The sequence below is a fragment of the Pelobates fuscus genome, chromosome 1 (assembly GCF_036172605.1).
Source record: "Pelobates fuscus isolate aPelFus1 chromosome 1, aPelFus1.pri, whole genome shotgun sequence".
Classification (NCBI taxonomy): Eukaryota; Metazoa; Chordata; class Amphibia; order Anura; family Pelobatidae; genus Pelobates; species Pelobates fuscus.
In genome coordinates, this window is record NC_086317.1 from 498310727 (window position 1) to 498338711 (window position 27985).

The following is a 27985-nucleotide window of genomic DNA, read 5'->3' on the forward strand; positions in this document are numbered from 1 at the left end:
TTCATGCCTTTCTGCCGGGGTGTTCGGTAGATTCAATCTACCAAACAAAGTACCAAGCAATGGACCACCTGGGATCTGGAGTGTGCTGTCAATTGACCGCCCAGAAGCTGCGGTTAACCGCAGCTTAGTTGACGAACGCTGGGTGGCCTTTGTTCGTTTGCCGAACACGTGGCAGTGGCCATTTTAACTCCCAAATGGCCAGCGGTGTTCAGCGCCCAAACTATGGAACTGAAAACGGACACTTAATTGTGCGAACACCGCTGAGCCGCCAGCCTCCTTACCTCTGCATTTGGTAGTGGAACCGAATGACTGTTCATTTGGTAGTTTAACCGTATGAACAGCATCACCCCAGATAGCCATGCCATGGAGCCTATTCGTGTAACGAAAGACTATGGGAAAGACTTTGGCTCCATGGCGATTAAACTATATGTATGGGATCTGAGTGCCATTCGGTAATAATGTGCGCTCAGATCTAACCTATCTGGGGATATGTAGAATGTGTATTTTTTATGTGATCAATGTAACCGTATGTCATTTTATTTATTTTTACTGAAAATGTGTGTAATGGAGTTTTGCCTCTGTCCTTGGAGATAATTGGATTACTTCCCAATTATCTCCAGGCCAGAGAGGAGGGATTGTGATGCATTGTGGGATTGTTGAAATGTGTAAGTCTGTGATTGGTTATTTTACCCTTTTTGTCCCAGTCTCCCATCTGGTCCCCTAGGGGAGTGTCCACCAGGTGGGAGACCTACATAAAAGCCGGGCAGGTAGCCCCAGTAAACCAGATTCTGCTTGACCCTCAAAATGAAGTGTTGTCTCGTTATTGGGGGAATTAGATTGTATGCTGATTGCCAGGAGTGTAAGCTGTTCGTATGGCTTTTCCTGTTCGGCTGTTTCCCGTGTTCGTGTGTTTCCTGTTCGGGAGTTGGAGGATTCATGTAGTTTGCAGTTCGTGCTTGCAGTAGCTGCCTGTGCATTGGAAAGGGGAATATCACCTAAACGGGTTTTAATCTCTGGTGTGCAAAACGGTCCGTTACAGGCATGGTACAGGCAATTTATAAACAGACCCCCAGCAGGGGGTCTCCATACAATTCAATACAGACTCCTCCCTGGAGACTCTGTGTCTGGGAAATAATGGAGTGTACTTTGCTTCAACTAATTATCACACAGGCACAGAGGTACAATGCACAAAATATTAAACACCCCAAAATACACACACTAGTACAGGGGACCCCCACAAATCCTATATCCTTGGATAGCCTGTATCTGAGTGCCAAACATGTCCAAAAAGCGCTCATATACCACAAACACAGCCAAATCACCACCGGGGTAAAGTTTTGACCGACCAGACATGTGGTCTGTCACTTTTGAGAGTCCAAAACTGAACAATACATCAAACTGATTCTCTGGCTCCTAGGTAGCGATGGTTCGCCTAGTTCATGCGAACAATCCTACCGAACAGTGCTCTCCTGACATGTGTAGAAAAGAAGCAGGCATTTGCCAAAGTTTAGCGGTGTTCACGAGTTTGTCTGTCCGATTTCCGTTCCATGCACTTGACGACCAAACACCACTGCCTGCATTCGTGCAGCAAGATCGCCACCAACTCAGTTCCCACATGTTTGTGCATACGAACAGTGGCCATCCAGCCGAAACACTTAGGATACAAAGTGTGAAACGATGATGGAGGTCTCAGGATAGGATAATAATAGGAGTTAACAAGCCCAGAGGTAATACGTAATTCGTGAGTTTGTTCGATTCCTGAACTGAAAAGGGAAAACACACAAACCAAGTATTTTAAGTGGTCTGTTTCATGGCCCATAGTCCTTGGGCAGAAGACTAGCCAGCAGGCTCCTTCAGGAGCTTGTGGCATAGGTACATTTGCCACAACATGCATAAAGATATAAACTGTGACACACATACAGATACAAAGAGGCACACACTTACACACATATACAAACAGATACATATACAGACATACAGATACTCATACAGACAAAGAGATACACATACAGACCCACATGCAGACAGATACACAGACAAAGATACACATACAAAGAGATATACATACAGACAAAGAGATACACATACAGACACGCAGTCACACAGATATAAACACACACATATACAGATACAGACATTCTCACACACACACACACACACACACAGGAGGTGCAGGAGGTTGACTTCCCTGGGGTCCAGTGGCTGTCTAATGCTGATGGGTGTCAGAGCTCCCACTCTGATTCCCTCCTCTTCTTCCTGGCGCTCTCCCCCCGCTGGGACGAAGTGAAGGCTAGCTGGGAGGAAGTGACGGCTTCCTCCCAGCTCTCTGATGTCATCACTGACGTCACCATGCTTTTGGAGCCACCTGATGGCAATGAATTTCATTGGTGCCCTGGCTGCAGCTCCGCACGGCCTCTGGTGGGCACTCTGGTTATACACAGATTACACGTTCCCACCACGTACACTGAATCTTCAGCACACATTAAGCCCATACTGCACTTACTGAACCATAGTCCCAGCCAATCCATAAACCTGTCATTACTCCATGCCTGCAAGTCCCAATTACCTCCTGTGACGAACTACAATTATCCACTGGTTTTTGGAGGGCTCTGCTTGCCCCCCTTCTACCCTGGGATTATGGGCCCTGTGATAACCCATGTTCAAAAGTACTGTTTTTGCCCCTTGGACTTTTAACTGGAACAAATTCAAACATGTGGCGGCGGCCATCTTAAATTATCCAGCAGTGTTTTGTCGTCGAGTATATGGAACTGTTTTGGGCATGGGACCATGTGCATGGTGGGGCAAAAATAAGACTTCCAGGAAATTCCTGAACCCCTGAACCGATATGAGTGATTTTTGGAAATGTTGTTTTGTATTTTTGGGTACTTTTTGGGGTTTGTAAAAATGTATGTTTTTTTCTGCTTAGAGTTAATTGAGTTAGTCCATTGTTTTTGTTAATGGTGTTTTTGTTAATTGCAGAGGGGAGGGTTTGTGTACAGTAACTGGGAGTGTTCAAATGTAAATCTCTGTTTTTATTGGATTGTGCATTTCATGTCCTGTGCCCCATTAGGTCCACGTGGGCGGTAACCTTGTGGGTAAATACTGTATAAAAGAAGCAGCTGTACCATTAAACCTTTATTTCTACTTGACCCTCAACTCGCAGGCTTGTTTCGTGTTTGGAGGGGACAGCTATAATCACTACAGGGATTGTGAGACTCTGTATATAGCCGTAGCTTCACTGAGCTCTTGTAAGAGCTTGTTCCTGCTTTGCTCTCTGAAGGAAGAGAGGTTCACCCACTGGAGCCTGGAGCCTTGTCATAGGTCCAGGGTGGGTAGGAGATGGCGAGACCCCAACCAAGCTGCTGCAGTTCGTGGGGTCTGCAGTGCTTATGGTGTCTGGTGCGGTGCTGATGGTCCTTGGAAAGCACTAGGAGCATCCTTCGACGATCCAACCCTCAGCTAGCCTAGGGCAACCGTTGCACCTCCTTCTCCATTCTACATATAGTGAGATGGAGCCTGGGAGAGAGAGCAAGAGGGAGCCTGGGAGAGAGAAAGTGAGATGGAGCTGTAGAGAGAAAGTGAGATGAACTGAGAGAGAGAGAGAGAGAGTGGGATAGAGCTGGGAAAGAGAGTTGAATGGAGCTAGCTGGGAGAGAGAGTTGAATGGAGCTGGGTGAGAAAGTGAGATGGAGTTAGACAAAAAGGGAGATGGAGCTGAGAGAGTGTGGGATGGAGCTGAGAAAGAGGGATATGGAGCCTGGGAGAGAGAGAGTGTGATGGAGCTGGAGAGAAAAAGTGAGATGAACCTAGAGAGGCATAGTGGGATGGAGCTGAGAGAGAAAGTGGTATGAAGCTGGGAGAGAGAGTGGTATGAAGCTGGGATAGAAAATGAAATTAATCTGGGAGAGAAAATGAGTTGGAGCTGGAGACAGTGTGATGGAGCTGGACAGAAAGTGAGATGAAGCTAGAAAGAACTGGAAAGTGGTCTGGAGCAAGGCGATAGAGTGAGATTGAACTTTGATGGAAAGTGAGATGGAGCTGGAATAGAAAGTGTAATGGAGCCGGAGAGAGTGACAGAGAGCTGAGAGAGTGGCATGGGAGCTGGAGAGCGAGAGTAGGACAGAGCCAAAGAGAGAAAGTGAGAGGGAGCTGGGAGAGAAAGTGGCATGGAGCTGGGAGATAAAGTGAGATGGAATTAGGAGAGAGAGAGAGTGGGATGGAACTGGGAGAGAGAGTGGGATGGAAGTGGGAGAGAGAGTGGGATGGAGATGGGAGAGAGAGTGGGGTGGAGCCAGAGAGAGAGAGTGGGATGGTTCTTTGAGAGAAAGTGAAATGGAGCTGGGAGAGAGAGTGGGATTAAACTGGAAAAGAGAGTGAGATGGAGCTGGACAGAAAGTGAGATGGAGCTTGTATAGAAATTGTGATGGATCTTTCGAGAGAGAGAGAGTGAGATGGAACTGTGAGAGAGAATGGAATGGAGCTGGAGAGAGAAAGTGAGACTGAGCCAAAGAGAGAGTGGGACGGAGGCAGCGAGAGGGTGGGATGGAGCTTTTGAGAGAGAGTGAGATGGATCTGGGAGAGAAAAATAGAAACATAGAATGTGACGGCAGTTAAGAACCATTCGGCCCTTCTAGTCTGCCCAATCTTGCACTTATCCACATTAAATGTCAGTTGCCACAACTCTGACCATTTTTCTAGTTTACCTAAATCATTTGCCATTTGGCTTATCCCTCCTGGAACATCAACCCTGTTACATATCTTAGTATCATCAGCAAAAAGACATACCTTACCATCAAGACCTTCTGCAATATCACTAATAAAAATATTAAAGAGAATGGGTCCAAGTACAGATCCCTGAGTACCCCACTGGTGACAAGCCCAAGCTTTGAATATACTCCATTGACTACAACCCTCTGTTGCCTGTCACTCAGCCACTGCCTTACCCATTCAACAATATTGGAATCTAAACTTAAAGATTGCAGTTTATTGATAAGCCTTCTATGTGCAACAGTGTCAAAAGCCTTCCTGAATCTAGGTAAGCAATGTCTACTGCACCACCCGGATCTATTATTTTAGTTACCCAATCAAAAAAATCAATAAGATTAGTTTGGCATGATCTCCCTGAAGTAAACTCATGTTGTCTCTGATCTTGAAATCCATGTGTTTTTAGATGTTCAACAATCCTATCTTTTAACATGGTTTCCATTACTTTTCCCACTACTGAAGTAAGGCTTACTGGCCTATAATTGCCCGACTCCTCCCTACTACCTTTCTTGTGAATGGGCACAACATTCACTAGCTTCCAATCTTCTGGGACTACCCTTGGTAACAATGATTGGTTAAATAAATCTGTTAATGGTTTCGCTAGTACACAACTAAGCTCTTTTAATAGCTTTGGGTGTATTCCATCAGGTCCCATTGACTTATTTGTCTTTACTTTTGTCAGTTGAAATAGAACCTCCTCCTCTGTAAACTCACATGTAACAAATGGCTCATTTGTCCTTTAACTGAGGTCCCTTTCCTTTATTTTCATCTGTAAATACTGAACAACAATATTAATTGAGGCAGTCAGCCTTCTACATACCTTCCTTTTTTAAATGCTTTATTTTTACAGTGCAGGTGATAACAAGCAAGTTTGTGATGCCACAACAGCATTAACAAGCAGGAATAGTTAGACATATTGGTACATAGGTATGGCAGGTTATTACTGTGCACTATATATTTTTCAAGATAACATGATAACATGCTGAATAAGCAACTTGTCAAATCCAAAGAAGAGATAATAACATAGTAAAACATACGTTGCAAATATTTGTAGTTGTAATAGAGTGAGATAGTATATAGCTCAGAGTAGCCCAGTTGTGAGTCAGTGGCATAGTGTAGTTAGCTATATATCTTGAGTATGCTGACTATGGTTATGGTGCAAGAGATTATTGTTTAGGTCAGGCTCGGTGCAGGCTAATGCGTGTGGCAACACATGTGAACCCCCATGATCTATACAAGGTTATGACACAGTAAGCATGCTGGTTTGTAAGCGGGGTGTTTGTGCATAACTGATGTGGTCTGGGGGATATTGTTAGGGTGGGCCAGTATAATGCTGCTGGGGAGATTAACCCCTGTAGCGCCTCAATGTGATGTAAAATACTCACAGCGGAGGGTAGGCGGCTAATTAAGCAAAGACACTTAAGTTTTAACATATAATCTTAACATAAAACAAAACTGTTGCATGAGCATAGAAGGGTCTAGTAGAGCACCCTGTTTCTGGTGGGGACTTACAGCATGGTGTGGGGGGGCACTAGGTTTCCCGCCACAGTTTATGAGGAGTTGGAATGAGTACCCTAAAAAGAGGTAACATACTAGAAACGGTGAGATGTAATAGACAGTTTAGTGGCGAGTTGAGGGTTAACCTAGTCCAGAGAGTCTGTCTTCAGCCTATGCCCCGGATTGTGGGGGGTGACAGGGGCCTTTGCTTGGCAGGAGATCAGCCCTCCAGCCCCGGGCATTGTGAAAGACCGGCAACTCAAGGCCACTGACTTGGGTACTCCGGTAGGAGCTCCTGGTGGTATGTTGCCACCAGCGGTGGTCGTGCTTCAACCTTTGCGGTAAATGCAGGGTTTTTCTGCCCCTGGTGGTCTTACGCCCAGGAGGGCTTGATGAAGTGTTTCCATGTGCTTGACGGGGGAACTTGCCCAGAGGGGACCCGCTCACCTCCTGCAGGTCGGTGTTATGCCCCTTCTCCTGTGACTGGTGCGGTGTCTCAGCCTCTCGAGCCTCCAGTTTTGTCCAGCATCTTGCCAGGATCAATCATATCTACGTTTAGCAGAAGTCGTTCAAAGGGGTCTGGCATGGGTCTCGTCGAGTGTATTTTGTGGGGATATGTGAAGCCGAGTGCGACTGCCATTTTATGAATGATTGCTTCAGCTCGAGTGAGTAGCGGGTCAGCAGCGTGAAGCCTGCTGGGTTCGAAGGCGCACAGCAGGGGAGACCGGGATGACCTCCACCGGTCCAAAGGGGGGGGGAAAAGCCTGGTACCGGTACCACTTCTCTAAATGCCGGGCTCGGAGAGTGGCTATCTCCCCCTAGCCCACATTTGAAGTCAGTGTTCCGGTGTCAGAATCGCCAATGTTTAGTGCTGCTGGGTGCACTGTCGTCCCCTTAGCTAGAACATTATCAGCACCGGTCCAGATGAGTAAGCGGTCCCAGTTTATGGTTGATTTTCTGACCCAGTTTGTGGAGCTCTGGTAATGCACGTCTAGTCAGCTCGGCATTCAGGCTCCGCCCCCTCCCTTCTTTTGTTTTTAATCTAACTAATCCTTGTTTTACTTTTCTTTTCTCAATTAGGTATCTAAAAAATGTTTTGTCCCCTTGTGGCAAACCTAGCCACTTTAGATCATATTGCTGTGTATTTAAAGGTTGTCTGTAAAAAGCTGCTGGAATGCTTTGTTTAAATGTATGCTTGTATGTTGTACTATAGAGTATTCGTATGCTAGCAGCTGAAAGCCTCTAGCATTCATATGGTCGTTTCACGAACAGCAACTTTACCTGCTGTTCATGAAACAAATCAAGTACTGAGCAAGAGCCCACACACAGAGGGTCGTGTGGCTCCAATTAACGGATTGCAACATTGTTGCAATCAGTTGTTAATTGCTTTCCTGGGTGGCCGTCGTTCGACTACCGACCACACGGCGGTCGGCCATCTTGGATCCTTTGTTAGCGCAGCGGTGTTAGGTCGTCGAGCGCCTGGAACTAAAATCGGCTACTCGACGGCACGAACACCGCTGTGCTTCCAGGCCGTTCTGGAGCTCCGGTCTTTTAGTATTGTGTTCCCCAATCGGTGTTCGGTACTTTGAAGAGAATGTGATGTAAATTATGTTTTCCTGCGCCGTTCAGTTATTTATGCTGGGATCTGAGCGGTACTCGCACGAAGAAACCAGCTATCTACCGAACGGTCACTCATTAATATCACACGAATAAAGCAAAAGTTATATATTTTTCTGTTAAAACCCGGTTCTGCTGTACGGAGGGATAATCCACTTAACAGGATATTCTAGTGGGAGTATCCCTCTCGTACAGCATTGCATGGTGGGAGAAATACTCTGTAATTTCAGTTCCCCATGTAGTCCACTACTGTAATACCCCTGTAATGTGACTAAGGAAACCCCTTGCATGGGGAACCACATAAATACTGGAGCTTGTGAATAAAAACCTCAGTTGACTCCCAGAACTGTGTTTCATCCGGTTACTAGGGGGATATGGGATATTGCCTTCTTTTCCAGCGCTTTACTTTGGATTACTTTCTATACCAGCGGAGATATTGGGATTTCATATTGCAGCTCCACTACACCCCTTTTTTTACTGACTGTGCTATTTTCTCTTCTGTGATTTGGAAGCTCTTATAACTTGCTTAGCCTCTTTCTGCCTAATCTGTCTTCCTCACTCTGGGTTTTATTATAATTACCAAATGCTAACTTTTAGTTTTTTCTTATTTTGGCCACATCTACTGAGTACCACAGTGGTTTCTTGAATTTTTTGCTTTTACTGACAAGCCTAATGCAATTTTCTGTTGCCTTCAGCAGTGCAACTTTTAAATAATCCCATTTCTCTTGGACTCCATTTAAATTGCTCCAGTCTGATAATGACTCCTTTACACATATTCTTATTTTAGAAAAGTCTGTTTTTCTAAAGTCTAAAACTTTTGTTTTTATGTGATGTGACTCAGTCACTGTTCTTATATTAAACCACACTGACTGATGATCACTGGCTCCTAAACTTTCACCTACAGTAATATCTGATACCAAATCTCCATTTGTGAACACTAAATCTAGTATGGCCTCTTTCCGAGTTGGCTACTCAACGACTTGTTTTAGAGACAATCCCAGTAGGGAGTTTAGAATATTTGTGCTCCTAGCACAAGCAGCTATTTTGGTTTTCCAATTCACATCAGGAATATTAACCCCTTAAGGATCAAACTTCTGGAATAAAAGGGAATCATGACATGTCACACATGTTATGTGTCCTTAAGGGGTTTAAGTCACCCATGATGATAACTTCCCCCTTCATTGTCATTTTAGCTATTTCGTCAACTAGTAGATTATCTAATTCTTCTATTTGTCCTGGGGGGCCTATAAATCACACCTACATGAGTTACTGTGTGATTACCAAATTCTAATTGTCAGGATATTTATATCGGCAGACATTTTGTGCTAAGATAGAAATTAAAAGTGTATATTGCCAGAGTCACTCAGAACAGAGCGGATTTCATTTTAGATTTCAGGCAAGACAGACACAAAATGTCCTTCCTTTCTGTAACTAGCCACTTGCCTGAGCTAAGGAATGCATTATGTAAACAAGCCAAGTGATAAACAATGAAGCAGGGGGATGGAATGCTCTGTTTAAATGTTAATGGGATAGAAATAAATGTAAACACCGACACTAGTGACAGAGAAGACTAAGTAATTAATTTTACTTTCTAAATTTTACAAGGTCCCATTGTAAGTAAGGGGTGAAATTGAGTTTAGAACTGCCAATTTTAGAAATTACAACAGGAATTGTTGACGCGCTGTCTGGAGAAAATCCAAAGAAACGCTTTGAACTGACAGCAAATTTAAGTTATGGTAGTCATTTTAGATAAGCCAAATTACGTCAGAATCGGAATCAAAATAAGTTAACTCTTTCGAGGACACAACATTTTGATGAGGCAATTACGCCATCTATTGATTAAAATCTAAATTGTGATCTGCAGGTTGACCACACCTTCAGTATCCTATTGGTTTTACCAACTGATGACGTACAGAGAATCTTTCCCTTTAAAAAGTTAGGACAAAGGGAAGATAGAGGTTAGTTTTGGGCATTCATATTCTAACATTCAGAGAGATCCAGGACAGATATTCAGGACACTCTGGGACTAACACTCAACTCTTAAACTCTCTTGGAAACAACTGAAGAAACTTTCCTCGACACTTAGAATTTTACTATTACTTTCTAACCAACAGCACTTTTCTCTATTACTTACACACCTCCATACAACCAATCATACTCGCATTCAAGTTCCTGGGAATACCTACTCATCTGATGAGAGCATCTACTTCATAACTGGTAATTATGCTGGTTTTATTTAATTAATTTAAATTAATTAAAAATTTCTAATAGCATGATATATGACTGGATAAATCACGGTCAGATTTAAATAATTGAGAAATCTTAGTTAACTAAAGAATATGTAGTTATAACACTCCATTCTGCAGGTGGAGTCAGATAATTACATAGTACTGGTATCATATCACGTGTTAGCATACCGCTGTTTTTATCCAGGTGTGTTGATTTGCTCTGAAATAAGATCGTATATCTTATGTAGAGTTAAATTCGGCTTTTGTAAAAATCTGGTAGATTATTCTTATTGGATGGTTCCAGGAAATTATTAATGAGCTGGTTTGAATGTTATTTTAATTGAAAATTACATGAGAATAGGATATTATATGCCTAGGAGGATCTAGCCAGCATTGAAAGGGTTACTCAGTTGATCTAACTGTTAGCCAAGGTTTTATGGCTTTTTGCTGGAAGTTTTGCTTTCTGTGTCTGTGAAGTACCCTCATAAATCTTGTAAGTCTTGACAGTTGAAGCTGTTAGCCATTGGATTGTTTTAATATTGCCATTGTATTGCATACTTATGTTATACTAAATATTCACTGATTATTATCATGCATACTGCCTAATATTATTATTTTATTTGCCACAATAAATTAAATCTATTTTTTATAACAAATTGTTATTTTATTTGTATGGAATACATTTCACTTACATGATAACGATCTCTAAGATCTAAGAGAATTGAAATAGTGGGCAATTCTCAACTGTATAATATTATCATCCCATAAATATCCTCACATAACGTAACCCAAACGGACGCTATGTTCGCCTCACTAACTTTTATTAGGCTAGATTTTATGCTATCTTTCACATACAGGGCCACCCCTCCCCCTTTCTGGCCTTCCCTGTCTTTTCTATATAAAGAGTACCCTGGTATTGCTATATCCCAGTCATTTTTTTCATTATACCAAGTCTCAGAAACAGCGACTAAGTCTACATTATCAGTTGCCATTATTGCCACAAGTTCATGGATCTTATTCCCTAAACTGCGAGCATTTGTAGACATGACTCTAAGCTTATCATTTTTTAATACATATGCTAAAGGCAGCTTCTGTCCTTGTTTTGGGGGGCAATTGGATTAATGTTTTATGACCCTTTTGCCCCCCCCCTAGTTTAAATACATCCTAGCAAAACCCCTGAACTGCTCACTGAGAAGATTTGTTCCCTTTTGAGAAAGATGCAAACCATCACACAGAGAGAGTGTGAGATGGAACTGGGAGAGAGAGTGAGGTGGAGTTTGGAGAGAGAGTGCGATGAAGTTGGGAGACAAAGTGAGATGGATCTGGGAGAGAAAGAGATGGATCTGGGAGAGAAAGAGATGGAGCTGGACGAGAGAGTGAGGTGGAGCTGGGTGAGAAAGTGTGATGGAGCTGGGAGAGAAAGTGTGATGGAGCTGGAGAGAGTGAGATGAAGCTGAGAATGTGATGGAGCTGGTAGAAAAAGTGGTATGGAGCTGGGATAGAACATTGAGCTGGGAGAGAGAGTGAGGTGGAATTTGGAGAGTGAGTGAAAAAGAACTGGGAGAAAAAGTGAGAGAGAGCTAGGAGGGAACGTCAGATGGAGCTTGGAGAGAGTGTGAGATGGAGCTAGAGTAAGCGAGAGGGAGCTGGGAGAGAAAGTGTGATGGAGCCAGAGTGAGTGAGATGGAGCTGGGAGAGAAAGTGTGATGGAGCCAGAGTGAGTGAGATGGAGCTGGGAGAGAAAGTGTGATGGAGCCAGAGTGAGTGAGATGGAGCTGGGAGGAAAAGTGGGGTGGAGCTGGAGAGAGAGTGTGAGATGGAACTGAGAGAGAGTGAGGTTGAGTTTGGAGAGAGAGTGGGATGGAGCTGGGTGAGTAAGTGAGATGGAGCTGGGAGAGAGTCAGATAGAGCCATAGAGAGAGTGGGATGGAGCGGGGTAGAGAAAGTGAGATGGAGCTGGAAGAGAGAGTGGGACAGAACCCAGAGAGAGAGAGAGAGAGAGAGAGAGAGAGAGCTGTGCAGAGATTGAGCTGGAGCTGGGTAAATAAAGTAAGATGGAGCTAGGGAAGAGAGTGAGATGGAGGTGTGTAGAGAGGAATTGTCTCTGTTATAAGCCAGTCTAAAGCACAGCTTTATCTGAAACTAATTTTCTTCAATCGCTGCTAATTTTCTTCAATTCGGCAATAGGGGTAACCTTCGGCTTGTTGCCTTACCCCTAGTCTCCAAGAGGTTATTTAACGTCCTTTTAGGATGATTTAATCAACCTCCTTCCACTGTCCATTTGGGAGACTGCGATCCACCGACTGTGGCTCTTGCTCTATGGTGTGACTCTGGATCCCGACGCTGCCAACCAATGTAGCAGAGCTCTAGTACTTACAAGTACTTACAAGGACTTTCTTCGCTGAATCCTTCCAGAACTGGAACAAGGCACTGAAAAGTGAATAGCACTGGATAACTGGATGACACAATGTTCTGAGAGTACAACACATTTTTATTCAGAGACAAGGTCTTTTATAGCCAGCATCTCTGTGTCTGGGAGATAATTGAGTGCTGGTAAGTAAATTATCTCCCGGATACAGAGAGCCGAACAGAACATACAGAAAACACCCAAAAATGTCAGGAACCCCTTATGTCATACATCCCTGGATAGCTCTTGTCCGAGCGCCCAAGCTGTGCTCGGACATAAGGAGTTATCCAATCACCACCAGGGTAGATTTGTTGACCAACTGCACATGTGGGCAAAGCCCAAATTAGTTCCAGGGTAAAAGTGGTCTTGGCCGGGTATTGGGGTTCCTGTGGTCGAAAAAATGGGTGCTCTCCCTGGATCTTAGCACTCTCCTGGCATGCCTGTGAGTGGGGCAAACAATGGGAAAAAAGGACAGGAACCACGTGGTGAAGTGACGAATATAGTCCCAAGAAGTCGACGACCAAGTACCACTGTTATCGTTCAGGAGACAAAAATGGCTGCCATCTACCAGGGAGTGTGCTTTCGGTGATACGAATGGCAGCCACCCAGTGAAAGCACTTAGGCAACATTCAGGAGAGGGAAGATATAGAGCCAGGGGAACACAGAATTAAAAAAAATGAATGGGGGGTGGGGGGGACACTCATTCGAGAAACGAACAGGAGAGTACGGGCAACCAAAAAGACATAGGACCAGGTCTGCTACAGTCAAAAAAACATGTTCCTATGGTTCAAGCTGCCAAAGACAAAAACAAATCAGATTTCAGGGGTTTATTATCACAATAGGTGGTCACAGGACCAAAGTGAGGTGGGATAATATAATAAGAATATTACTGTAAATACCTCAGCATACTATTATTACTAGTGTTATAATTATGCATCAATAACCAGATCACACACTAGAGGGTAGGATACCTACATGAATTATTAACATCATGGCAGTCTATTGGATGTCAATGGAGAGGAAAGGGTTAGCCAATAAATACCCCGACATATATGCCTATATGTGTATATAACGGTCTCAGCCAGCAGAAGCCACCTTTCAGCACCAAAATGGTTGGAAACTGGAGAGTGGTTAAACATTTGTAAATTTTGACCTGCATGCATACATACATGTCTGTGTGACGGAACGTTGGCACTCTGACCGAGTACCTCCGCCAATCGATACTCCTAGTACTTGCCAAGGACTCCAAGCACTCCACCGGACACCATAAGCACTGCAGACCCCACTTCCAGCGATGCAGCTGTGCCGGGGTCTTGCCGTCCTCCACTCACCCTGGACCCAAGACCAGGATCCAGCTTCCAGTGGGTAGACCTCTCCTACTCCAGAGAGCATAGCAGAAACAAGCTCTTACAATAGCTTATACTATGGGGAGTATAGTGATTATAGCAATCCCCAAGGGTGTAGTTATCATATCCCCCAAATATGAGCCAAGACTTCATGAAGGCGTCAAGCAGGTCTGTTTAATGTAAGCAAGCATTCACAATTTATACAATTTCTCGGGCCAGAGGCACACCCCCTGGACCTGATGGTACACAGGCACACAAGGGACATAAACCAATAAAAACTACAATGTCCGACACTCCCACATACAGCACACAAGCCCTCCCCTCTGCCTGGGATATAATTAAAATAGCTAATACAATATCCTAATTATCCACAGGCAGAAAAAACACACATTTCCCCAAAGTCTAGAAAACCCCCAAAAACATATCCCCATATTATATACCTGGATAACCCTGATCTGGGTGAGCAACATATCCAAAAATCACGCAGATCAGAGCAGGGGTTCAAAAGTTTTGTGGAAGTCTCTTTTTACCGACCGCACGCATGATTTCATGCCCAACAGTTCCAGAGAATTTGGCTGTGCGGCCGGTCTATTTCCAATGTTAAGTTCTGTTCAAATAGACGAACAGAAACCGTTTGTGAAAATGTCAATGTGAAAGTGCCGTTCGACTCCAGTCGAAGTTCCGGAGAAGGTAAAGTTCAGCGGTGTTCGTGCCGCTGCGTGTCCGATTTGAGTTTCATGAACTCGATGAAAAAACACAGCTGAACACATTTGTCTAAACACGATGGCCGCCGCCACGTGTTCGACTATACGAATGATGGCCACTTCAACACTTCGGTTGTATCAGAAGTGCCCTTTCGGCTAGTTCAAAAGTTAAAGTACATTGTGCCAAGTCCCAATAGGCACAATTAGGGTCTCTCAGGCAAAATAAGTTAAAGGGGCCATAGTCACAGGGCAAAAGAGGGGCAAGTAGTCCCCTCCAAGTACAAGTGGCGAGGTTACTTTTGCCACAGTCTGAATGTGTGTCATTGCGTTGATCCATTTGTCTGTGTAGAATGACCTCCCGCACACATTAGAATCCTCCCCAAGCCTAAAATACTTTGAGAGATCCCTCTCTACATATCTCAAAGCAGAATGCACGTGTCATGGTTGATTATATATTTCCTACCTGTTCTATGTTAAATTTTGTATATATTGTGTATTATTATTGTTTTTGTATTTTATTGTACCATAATGTAACAATGCAATGTTTTGTGAAAACGAGAGAAATCTCAATGTATCCATTCTGGTAAAATATTTTATAAATAAATAAATACATATAAATATTCTCTTCCTCTCCAGTACTAGCTGATATTATAGCCACTACCACCTCCTAAAAACAACCTAATATTCAACAAGTCCACTTTCCAGTTATTGGCTGCATGCCTTAACGTTATTTCAAAGTCTTCATATAATAGTGTCATTTGTTGACAAAATCCCAGAACTTCATTCCTTCTCCGCATTTATTTTACTTTTTACAAATTGGAATCACTGTGACTTTATTTCTGTTTCTTTACCCTGTTTTGACCTAATCTAAGCCATGACTCACAAATAGAGCATTCTGCTGAATTTCTGCACTGATTGCAACGCTAACTCTATGGTTCTATCTAGGGTGCATGTGCGCAGTATGATTTTGATGAACAGTACTGTATAATGCCACAGTGGGAATGTGAGCGAGCACAGCTTACCAGGACCCCCGGCTATGCTCCAACTGCTCAAAAACCTGTAGCACGAGATGTGAGGAATCTCCTGAACATGGCGGCTTACGATACTCCCCCTTATAACCAACTCTCCGATAACAGCTTCCGGAACTGTGCGGAAGGTAAAATCTACAAACTGTATAAACTGACTCAGATATAGCTGGAAATCCAGCAGGGAAGACAATCTCTCTACTGCCACCAGTTATGTACTCATATCTACAGTGTAAACATTCTCCTGTGAATTGAATAAGAAAACCATGACTTTATAAATTGTGTTCTTAGCGAATCAGAATTCAACATGAATAGTGCAGCAGTTCACATCAAAACCATGTAAGATATACTACTAGCACTACAAATTACATCCCATTCATGTAAAATATTCTAATAGTGCGACAGTTTATATCTATTTCATTTGTGTACGGGATTATGGAAGGGGCGCACATTAAAGTGTGTGTAGTTTATAACATATAAGAGTCGGTTGAGGTGTGCCGAAACCGACGCGAGGTTAGGCCTGCAAAAAGAGGGCCCACCCAGATATAATGATATATAAAGTGTCCACCCAGATATAATGATACATTAAAGTGTCTGTAGTTTATAACATATAAGAGTCGGTTCAGGTGTGCCGAAACCGACGCGAGGTTAGGCCTGCAAAAAGAGGGCCTGCAAAAAGAGGGCCCACCCAGATATAATGATATATAAAGTGTCCACCCAGATATAATGATACATTAAAGTGTCTGTAGTTTATAACATATAAGAGTCGGTTCAGGTGTGCCGAAACCGACGCGAGGTTAGGCCTGCAAAAAGAGGGCCAAAAAAGTATGTAACACTTATTAATCATAACGACATCATGTAGACATATTATAGAAAGCGAGCCTGATTTCTTCTCTGGATTTGGAATGTACCGGTTGTATGTCGAGGACTTCCAGCGTCCCATCTTCTCTACAAGATGAGTTGGAACGTGATAATTAAGTGATAGTATGAGTTGATAAATGGTAATTAGAAGTCAATGTAGTAAATGCCCCCAATAGGTTGCGAAGTAATAAATAGTATATCTGTAATACACAAGTCTGGAAGCGGACACTGTATGTACGTCAGCGTCTGGAGGACCTGACGATGGTCCAATACGAGGCCTAACCTGTACAACGTGTAACGTGAAAGGCAACGTGAGACCCAACATACGTAATAAACTGAAAATATGTAAGAAATGCCAGAAACAAGTTGATTGGGGGAACCGCTGGTCTTGGTTTCTACTAGTTTGGCCTGGGCCCGTAGAGTATGTGGTATGTAAGGATCACCAGCGAGTGACAGGTTGAGGTAATATATATATATATATATATATATATCGGTATCCTCGAACCGCTATGTCTAAGTATCTAGCAAACCCTCAGCCCGTAAGAGATAACGCATGGAAAGCACAGGATTTAGCCTAGTATGAAAGTCTGAAGTGTGCTGTCCCCCCCAGATTACTAGGAGTGTGAGCGTGAGTGAGTGTGTGCTGGCTGACTAGCTAGTGCCGCAATGCAGCGAAACGATTACTCTAGGTTGGTGACAGGTGAGGCCCTGCTAGATGCCAAGCGGCGTGAGAGGCTCTATCTATGCGTTGGCGCGAGGGGATAACGTGGCCACTGAAACGTTGTGGCGGGGTGTCGGCCTCTCGGTGACAGTTAAACATAAGATAGAATGGGAGTGACAGGTGGGGCCCTCTCTGTGCCACAATGCGAGGCGACTAACTATGATGTGGCCCGAGGGGCGTAGTACCTCCAAGTATGAGGATGGGTGTTGGCCTCGCGGGACCACTAACCTATGGCGAAGAAGCCAGGGGGAATAATAACTAGTGGACACCTAGGAACCTGACAGCCAGCCGTTGCTAACTAAGAGGGAAGGTTAGTCAGTGAGAGAGGACATACCATGAAACGAAACGAGGGTGGTAATGAGTTAGGATCGTACAGCCTGACCGAAACTGGAGTGCCCTGCGAGCTTGTCGGGACGTAAAACTTAGAATGCGCGTATGATTGCATGTATGGCCCTCGGGGCTCGTGGTGCCATATCGTGGCCTTGTTTAGTAATGTAATACGAGTTTATTTATATATATATATATTTTATTTTTTTTTTTATTTTTTTTATGCGGATCTCGTTCATGGTAGTGGTAAAAACGCATACTTGCCTTTACCGAGGCTTGTTCATCAGAACTGTAGTGTGAACTTAAATGCACTTGTCTAGTAACATATGTGCTTGTCTGCGCAGGTGTACAAGGCAAGGTAACCAGGCAATGATAGGACTTAATGCAACGCTGAATATGTTAGGATCTTCAAATAGGTTTAGTAATGTAATGCGCGGCATAATTGTCAAGTATGCCTAGCCGTGTTTCCACAAGCGTGTGCTGATGAATGTAAGATGTATATAACAGTTAGAGCATCTGTGTTTATACTGAGGAAGACCAATAATAATGACTTTTTTTTTAAGACATCTAACTTTCATACTTGCTCAATATTATTTCCAAACGTATTTGGACCTTGAGAGCATGGCGACTCATTCCCTATCTAAAATGCATATATACTGACGAAACAAACCAAAAGGACAAAAAACAATATAACCACAAATAAAACACATTGTAAGAGCATCTTGGAAGTAAGTGAACCGCCATTCACTCTGTAAATTAGAAGAGCGCTGTATAAGTGCTTAAGTTAAAAGTATGTATTAAACTTTTTTTTTTTTATTATTTATAGAAGCCAAACGTGGAGATGCTGTGTAATCAGTTATTTGAATCATGGTTTATTACTCTGGGAATTAGCTTCCCTGAACATACAGTAAATTATATTACGTTCTTACAAGTAAATATTGACAGCGGCACTGTCTTAAAATTGAAAGATCTTCCCCTATTTGGACAGAGTGTTATCCCTTGGTATTTGTAATGTAGTATCATACCTCTGGTGACCGCTATGAATTGATGCTTATAGCAATTCGAAGTAAGCCAATATCAAATTGCCCAGTTAATGCCAAGATCTACAGGTGCACACATTAAAATACCAAATTGAAGCACAGAGAACAGAACTCTGGCCTCTAGTACATTCACTTACAGCTTGACTTATTGAACAGTGAAAACAGTACAAATGTTCATTAGGGGATACTTATTTCCGTTTAACAGTGCCCTGTCAAGCGTATGTGCAGTTATATACATGAATAAGTGCCCCTTCGAATGCAAATGCCAGCAGAGTTTGTGAGAACTGGTAAAATGCCTGAAGTGCTGTGTTCGTGTGAACCATGTGTACGAAAAATTAGCCGAGTACGTCCGGGAGTTTGTATAAACGAAAGCCAGTAATGTAACAAATGGAATTTCCGTTCAGCAAAACGAGCAGTGAAAGTAACGGTTTGTACGAAGCAGTCATAGTAAGTAATAAAACGTGTGAAACCATGCGAATGAAACGTAAAGTATAGACCTGACCCGTGATGACGCCGTGGGACAGCGCCTGGCACGACGGGTAGGTCATGGCTTACGGTTTTGTGGGTATTTGGACTCTATCCTCGGCGATGACTGCTAGTAAGGAGCTGTTTGAACGGAAAACCCCGTTGCTCGTACCAAGAACAGGTAGAGTTGGAGAAACCTCGCGGAGAACAGGTACTTTCCAAATAGCGATCTGTACCGACACAGTCATATCATAAAGTCCACTCCTAGGGACGTGTCCCTTTGCCCCTCACGCACTCGCTGACATAGGGAGTACACTCCCATTATCCCCTCACTCCACTCACCTGCCTCTCTTGAAGCAGCGCTAGAACTGAGCGATGTGAGTGACACCCTCTTGCCAAACTACCGACCCACACGTCTACTCTCACCATACCGTTGAATGACTTATGCGTGCAAAACGAATACTAATGACGAAGATTATATGAAAGGACTTACAGTTTGGACGAAACTGTCGGATGGCTTCCGTTCGTGTGAAAAATACTCACGAAAACTGGCGGGCTGTGTATAAGCGTCGCGACAGACTGACATCAGAGGTCTGTGAAGCGGAAATGAAGGCGTGAATTTCCGAAATCGTCGAAGACAGGTGAGTAAGGGGTATGCTGGGTTTAAATAGGCTTAAAATCCCTCCCACAACTTCAGGCATACGCCTTCTATATAACATATTGTAACAGCGCAACAGTTTACATCACAACATATAAAATATTCTAATAGTGCAACACTTTACTAATTGACTAAATAAAACATTCTAACAGTGTGACTGTTTACAAATTGACCATATAAAATATTCTAATAGTGCAACACTTTAATACTTGTAACAGAGCTCCCTGTACCCCAGCTGGGTACCTCCACCAAGGACCGCTTCCTAGCTGGGACAGGGGACAAACCGCAGCACTTCTGCCCACAGTCGCTGTGGCTTAACTGGGGCCCTGGAGCCGAATGGGGAATTAGCTTTATTCCTTACACAGACTTTCCCCGTTGAATCCCCTGTAAGCTGGAACAGCAGACACAGGAGTAAATCTTCTTTCCCTCCAATAACAGGACGACACACAGTGTTGGAGTGTAAGCTGGAATAGGATTTTAATGGAGGCACACTGGCCTTTTATGCAAGTTTCCCAACAAGGGTGACACCCAGGTGGACCTTGCTGGGCACTGGGACACAAACTTCCAAACCAATAACACATTTACAATGTAAGGCACTCCCACACAAGCAAACAATCCCTCCCCTCTGCTTGGGAGATAATTGAGTTAATTACAGGTATCAACTCAATTATCTCAAGGCAAAAAAAACACACATTTCTAAAAAGTCTCAAAAGTACCCGAAAACACAACATATCCCCTGATAGTCCTGATCTGGGGGAACAACATATCCAAAAATCACCCAGATCAGACCAGGGGTTCAGGAATTGACCGACCGCACGCATGGCTTCATCCCCAAAATAGTTCAAGAGAATTAGGCTGTGCGGACGGTCTATTTCAAACAGTCGAAGTAACGTTCAAATATTCGAACAGGGCCATTCATGCACAGAGTGAGTGAGTGTATCTGCTTCGGTAGATTATTTCTACAGAAACGGCGCTCCGTTCGTGCAAATCTAGTCGAACCTAACTGGAGGTGGAAGTCCCAGCGGTGTTCGTGCTGTTGAGTGTCCGATTTTAGATCCATGTGCTCGACGACAAAAAACAGCTTGACGTGCTTGAACAAGCAAGATGGCCGCCACCACGTATTCAACAATACGAACGGCGACCACCCAGCTATTCGGCAATTAAGCTGTGGTTAACCACAGTTTCTGAGAGGTTATCAAGCAGCACACTCTACTTCAGGGTGGTCCTGGTGTTCAACAGATCGAAGTCCCACTTCGAACCACTTCGGAAATTTGAAGAATTTAATACTGCAACAGTTTATATCCCTATCATAACATATTGTAACAGTGCGACAGTTTACATCACATGTAAAATATTCTAATAGTGTGACAGTTTAATAATTGACTATATTAAATATTCTAGTAGTGTGACCTTTTATATCCCGACCATATAAAATATTCTAACAGTGCGACCGTTTATATCGAGACCATATAAAATATTCTAATAGTGTGACTGTTTATATCCCGAGCATATAAAATATTCTAATAGTGTGACAATTTATATCCCGACCATATAAAATATTCTAATAGTGTGACAATTTATATCCCGACCATATAAAATATTCTAATAGTGCAACCGTTTATATCCCGACCATATAAAATATTCTAATAGTGTGACCGTTTATATGCTGATTAGAGTTGATTGGACACCTGGATGTTCGGGTTCGGCCGAACTTTGAAAAAAAGTCCGGGTTCTGGCTCGAACTTGACCCTGAACCCCATTGAAGTCAATGGGGACCTGAACTTTTGGGCACAAAAATGCCTCTAAAAAACTCCTGGAAAGAGCTAGAGAGCCGCAAAAGCAAGTAAAATGGGGGGTAAGAGTAGGACAAATGCCCTGCAAACAAATGTGGATAGAGAAATCACTTAAAATACCATAAAAATACAGCTGAGCCATCAAATAGCACTAGATGGAATCTTTGATTTTAGCTCTGAAAGAACATAAATCAAAATCTAAAGCATGGCTGTCAGGAGGATCACCGGAATTATCCATTTGAGAGAGGGTTGGCGTGCAGGGTATTCTCTTTCATTGTTCAAACTGAGCTCAACTCCTGATGCATGCTATTGTGTACATAATTTATATTAAGTGACCCATGGGTTGAGGAGGCGGTGGAAGCGGCGGTGGAGGAGGAGGTAGCCAACGCCGTGTATATGTATATATATATATATATATATATATATATATATATATATATATATATATTTATATATATATATATATATATTTTTTTTTTTTGGGTAGCCCCCAAAATATTGGGACACATTTGCGGCCTGCGGTGCATTTCTTGCAGTCCTGATGCATGGAGAAATGCTCAACTCCTGATGCATGGAGAAAAGACCTTCACAAGCCTCTGCTAATGTGTACATAGTTTATACTAAGTGACCCATAGGTTGAGGAGGCGGTGACCGTGGCGGTGGAGGAGGAGGATGAGATAGCCGATAGATAGATAAATATTTTTATTTTTTATTTATTTTTATTTGGGGTAGCCCCCGAAATATTGGGACATATAAAAAAAGACAACTCTGTTCCACAGAGTAGCTGTCGACATTATAGTTGCGCAGGCACTTTGTTGACTCTAGAGAACCTCGGGCCAATCTCACATCCCCGTGGCGGCGACTTTGCATGTGGATGTCATTCATATCAACTTTCGATGCCAGTTTCTGCGCCTACCATGGTGACCACGGGTAACGGGGAAATCAGGGTTCCATTCCGTACAGGGACCCTGAGAAACGGCTACCACATGCAAGATAGGCAGCAGGTGCGCAAATGACTCACTCCCGACGCGGGAAGGTAGTGACGACAAATAACAATCCAGGACTCTTTGGAGGCCCTGTAATTGTAATGAGTCCACTTGAAATCCTTTAATTCTGATCAATTGGAGGGAAGTCTGGTGCAGAGCCACTGAACCGTGCGTGCTGCAGCTGAAACTCCACTATCGCCTGCTGCTGCTCGCACAGTCTCATGAGGCGGTGAGCGGGAAGGCCGAAGTTACGCTGCAGCGCAGACAGGCGAGCAGCAGCAGGGTGAGAACGCCAAAAGTGCGCACAGCCACTACAGTGAATGTCACATCCTGTTCCAAGTTGCGGATCAGTCTGGTGATGGCTTCTGGTATTCAGTACTCTTTTTACTGAAGCTGCATCAGGGTCCTGGTATGTGGCCGCACAAATGCTGGTGCTCAACACCAGGGGGCGTGCGGTTACCCTGCACCAGACCCGGCTAATCCATTCCACACTGTGACTCCTAACTTCATCATCAGGCATACTGGGTCCCGGTCGTCCGGTCGGTGTCTGGGTCCTGGTCACTGGACTGGCCGCCTCACTGTGAAACTACGAATGGATCATTATATCTGGTAAGAACCTGAACTTTGCCGTTCGGATTCGCTCACCTCTATTATGGATCCTTTGATCTCTACATGTATTACAACTGGTAATTCGAACTAATACATGCCGACGAGCGCTAGGGGACGGCCGCTCCGCTTTTGCACCCTGCCCCCTCTTATGCTGTGCTGGTGCCTCTGTGCGACCAGCGCCTCTTCCTCCAAACTGCACACGTCACTCGCATGACTGTCATTCCATGTGGGGTCTAGGACCTCATCATCCTCCACCCACTCCTCAACCCTGCCCTTCTTGCCGGTATGCACACTGCAGAAAGCCACAGCAGTTGGCATCTGTGTTTTTCCAGCATGTAAAGTCTGCAAAGGACATATGGAAATTGTTTTAGAATTGTATCCAGGCAACAGTTTTCCCTATAAACTGACCTCTCAGTTTGACTTGTGAGGGTATTGCCCCAGAATTACAATATTGTTTAAATACCTCTTAGCTATTCATAACTGGTTTAAATATAGTAGCTTGTTATCTGGTAGTTTCTAGTGTAGAAAATATCAATCTGTTTTCTATCACTTAGATCTGTTTAACAGGTGTTGTAGGTGTGAAACAATCTTACAAGTGGCTGATGTAGTAAATTCGAATCAAAGTTACGCTATGAAGTGAACACCCCAAATATACAATTTAGTACCAAAAAAAATTAGACTTTTTAAAACTCCAATGTAAGCAGCAGATTAGCAGCAAAACAATTAGAATGTTTACAACTGCGCTGTAAGCGCACTATTAGACGCTTCTATTTGACTCTCAGATATGAAGTGCACCCCCAAAATGTACTATTTAGCACTAAAAAAAAAATTTACTTTTTATAACTCCGATGTAACCGCGGTATTTGAAGCTTCTATTTGACTCTCAGATATGAAGTGCACCCCACCCCACTAATGTAGTTTGCAGAATTCTTTCCTAAACTGTCCCTCACAGCGGCAGCATCCTCTCCCTACACTAATAAGACCGCATGTGCGTGTGGCGCTACACGACTCCAGCTTATATATAGAGGCTGGGTCACATGCTGCACTGGCCAATCACAGCCATGCCATTAGTAGGCATGGCTGTGATGGCTTCTAAGGGCACACAAGCCAAATGCTTGTTGATTGGCTGCCCTGCAGCCTTTGAAAACGCGCCATTAAATCGCCGAACACCGAACTCAAACCCGAACATACAGTGATATGTCTGTGTTCGGGTCCGGGGTCCAAAAAACCTAATGTTCGGTACGAACCCAAACTGTACAGTCCGGGTTCGCTCAATGCCGATCATATAAAATATTCTAATAGTGTGACCGTTTATATCCTGACCCTAAGGCATGTGGGCTCAGGCTGGGACTGGCTGAAGCTGATGGATGCTGCCTGCGGCAGGTGGAAGCAGGCTGGGACTGGCTCGCTCAGTCTGAGGCCTAACCTGGCTAACCCCCTTTCCTAACCCCCTGCACTGCTAGTATAAAGAACACAAATGGGAATTATAAGAATTCTGATCTTTAAATAATTTAACAATAGAGGAATGTGCATAGTGAATGTTTAACAAGATTATTCACTAAAGTGAGAATTTGAAATTTAAGTTCAAAGTATCTGAACTGTAAGAATAGCTGCCTTATATTTGAAATTCACAAAGTTAACAAAAGTTTATTTTCATCTTCGGGTGATTCAGATGTTTATTAACAGTATTGATTTTGTTTTATGGCGTGCTTTTCCATGTATTTATGTTTAGGACACAAAACGCCCACTGATGGTACATCCAGAGTCATGGCAATGAACTTATTGTGGCATCGGTATCTCGGAGGAACCATGAGTGAGCTTCCAATCAGTGCCAACGACCCCCTGTTCATCTTACAACTGGTTTGGATGGACAAGTATGTACTATATATGGGAGAATAAATGGTGAAATCTGGCGAAAGTCAAGTGATTTTTAAAACAAAAATGTTTAGAGGTCTAGTCACACTCTTTGATTTCAGGTAGTAAAATTTTATGAAAACCTGGTATCCTATGAGTCAAACGGTAAGGTTTGTGTCATCATGTGGAATTATACCATAAATCCAGGGCCATCTTGAATATTGACCTACCCTGGGCAACCATTTGCTTGGGCCCCCTGCCCGACATGCTAACACACACACACAGACACACATACTGACACACACGCAGACACATGCACCGCAACCCCCGGCTAGGCTAACACTGAGGCTCAGATAGGCACCTACACCTGTCCCTATGCCCCAGCCCCTTAAAGACGCCCCTGTAAGTCAGCCCCCGGGTCAGTTCCCCTACGCTAGTACCCCGTTACCACCCCTGTAAGTAGGCCACCCGGGCTACCCCCCCTAACGAGGTCCCCAGTACTGCCCTGCATACCCCAGCACCCCTCCCCTGGGATACCCCGGCCGAGTTTGGGAGGGAGGTAGCATCCGACCAGACCCTCCAGGCATGTAGAGACAGGGCAGACATGGGTTGGGTAGGGAAGGAGGGGGAGCGGTACATCTAGGGGCAGGGGCTACAATACCGCATAGCGGAGAACAAGAAGTCAGGTACAGCTCCTAATACCACCAGGCAGTTGGTGGCACCCAGGAAATATCGACATGAGCTGCTGAAGATAAGTTTTTTTATGGCCAGGCATCTCTAAGGATCTGAGGCAGTATTGCCAGACCGGTGATGTCTGCCCACGAGTGGGGAAGCGGGGCGACTGGCGCAAGGCCAAGCTCCATTACCTCCCCATCATTGAAGACCCATTCGGCAGAGTAGCTGTTGATATCATAGGCCCCTTGGCTAAGCCTAGCCCCTCTGGAAAAAAAATATATATTCTGACCATTGTGGACTATGCGACTCGGTACCCTGAGGCAGTCGCCCTGACCAACATTCAGGCTGAGACTGTAGCCCCAAGCACTGATGCGAGTGTTCTCCGGGATGGGTATGCCCCGGGTGATCATTTTGGATTGGGCTCACAGATTACTGCCAAAATGACCGACCAACTGTGGAGGTTATGTGACATTAAACCAATCCTGAGCTCCCCTTACTACCCTCAGACCAATGGTCTGTGCGAGCGCTCCAATGGCACATTCGAGCCGTTCGAGCTGATCTTCAGGCAGAGAGTGAGGGGCCCCCTAGACCTTGTCCGAGAGCACTGGGAGGGGGCTGGGGGATCAGGAAGGGACCCCCATCATTCCATATGTGTTGGAGTTCATGGACCGGCTGGAGGAACCTCCAGGCAGCCCATGGGCACCAGTGCACATGGTATGATCGGGGCACCAGGAGTCGTAGCTTTCAAATTTCTATAGATTTCTATACTCTGCGATCGGCTTGTGTTCAGGTACCAGAGGCCGACACTTGTTGCAAGTCAGCATGCTAAAGCCCTACCATGAGGGGACCATATGTGCTCCAGCCTTGGAAGATTTTGATAATCTTCCCATTGGGATCATCATTGGGATCAGATGTGTGGTTAAGGGGGAGCTGTGTGGCAGGACCGCTGCTTGTTTGTGAATTGCTGTGTTATATTCTGTGTGTTTCCCATAATTTTCGTAGGAATGTGCCTGCTCCCCGTTCGGGAGTGTGACAGACCCATCCGTATGGACTAAAAATACTGTGTTCGTCTGTTTTGCCGTTTGCATGAATTCCCCCATTCGTATGCCTGGATTAAGGGAATGCATTTGTTTGCCGACCGAAACTACCGAATGGACGGCCACCCAGGAGAGAAGTGTGCTGCTAGTTAACCTATTGATCCCAATTAGAACGTTGAGGTTAACCGCAGCCACTTCTCAATTAAGACCGAAGACAGGGTGGTCGTCATTCGTATGTCGACCATGAGGCGGCGGCCATTTTAACTATGCGAAAGCCCAGCGGTGTTCGATGATTATTTTATGGAACTCAAAACTGACACTTTTTCAACCGAACACCGCTGAAGCCATCGACCTCCCCTTCTCAATCGACAGAAGTATACGAATACCGGCCGTTCGGGAGATTTAACAACACAAATGGACTTAACCCAGATAGCCGTCCCATGGAGTCGATCGCATACCGAAGAGCTATAACCGACTTTGACTCCATGGCGATTGAACTATGCGTATGGGATCTGAGCGCTATTCGCCAATAATATGCACTCAGATCCAGGCTATCTGGGGATGTGTTATACGAATGCCATATGTTCGGCAGTTATAAAGGTATAGATTTTAATGTGTTTTATAACTTTGAGTTAAAATGGCGATGTGCCTCTGCTCGGGGAGATAATTGAATAACTTCCCAATTATCTCCCGAGCAGAGGGAAGGAAACTGTGATGCATGTTGGGAATATTGTGGGGATGTAAGCCTGAAATGTCTCCCTGTCCTTCTGTTATTCCAGTCTCCCATTTGGTCCCCTAGGGGAGTGTCCACCAAGTGGGAGACCTGCATAAATACGGGCAGGTAGCCCACAGTAAACTCAGTTCGTGTTTTACCCTCAAAGCGGAGCTTGGTCTCGTTATTGGGGGGATTTTATTACCGGCAACTAGAGACTGCTTATTGGGATTATGTGCCGCTTGGAACCTATTGCCGTTCGGCTGTAAGTGGCGATTCGTATGTTTGGAGCTCAAGAAGGGAGAGAGCCGTACAGGTACCGTTCGGGAGTTTGGAGTGTTCCCTAGCTGGCGGTTCGCATGGTTATACTGTATACGCTACCAGACCACATTATTGCGACCGGGGAGCATTCACTAAATGGCGGTTTGTGCATTTATTACTGGAGGTACCGTAACAGGGAGGTTCTACAGGAAGGGAATGCATTCACCTCCCGAACGGGGACCACCCCGACAACCCATTTAGAATATTGTGTCATGCTTCTGATAAGATCAGATATGAGACTGAAACTAGGGTTAACTTCAGGGTATTTATTTGTGATCTTTAGACATTATTTGTCTCGAAAATAATACGAGTGTTAGGACAAAAAAGAAGTGAAATTA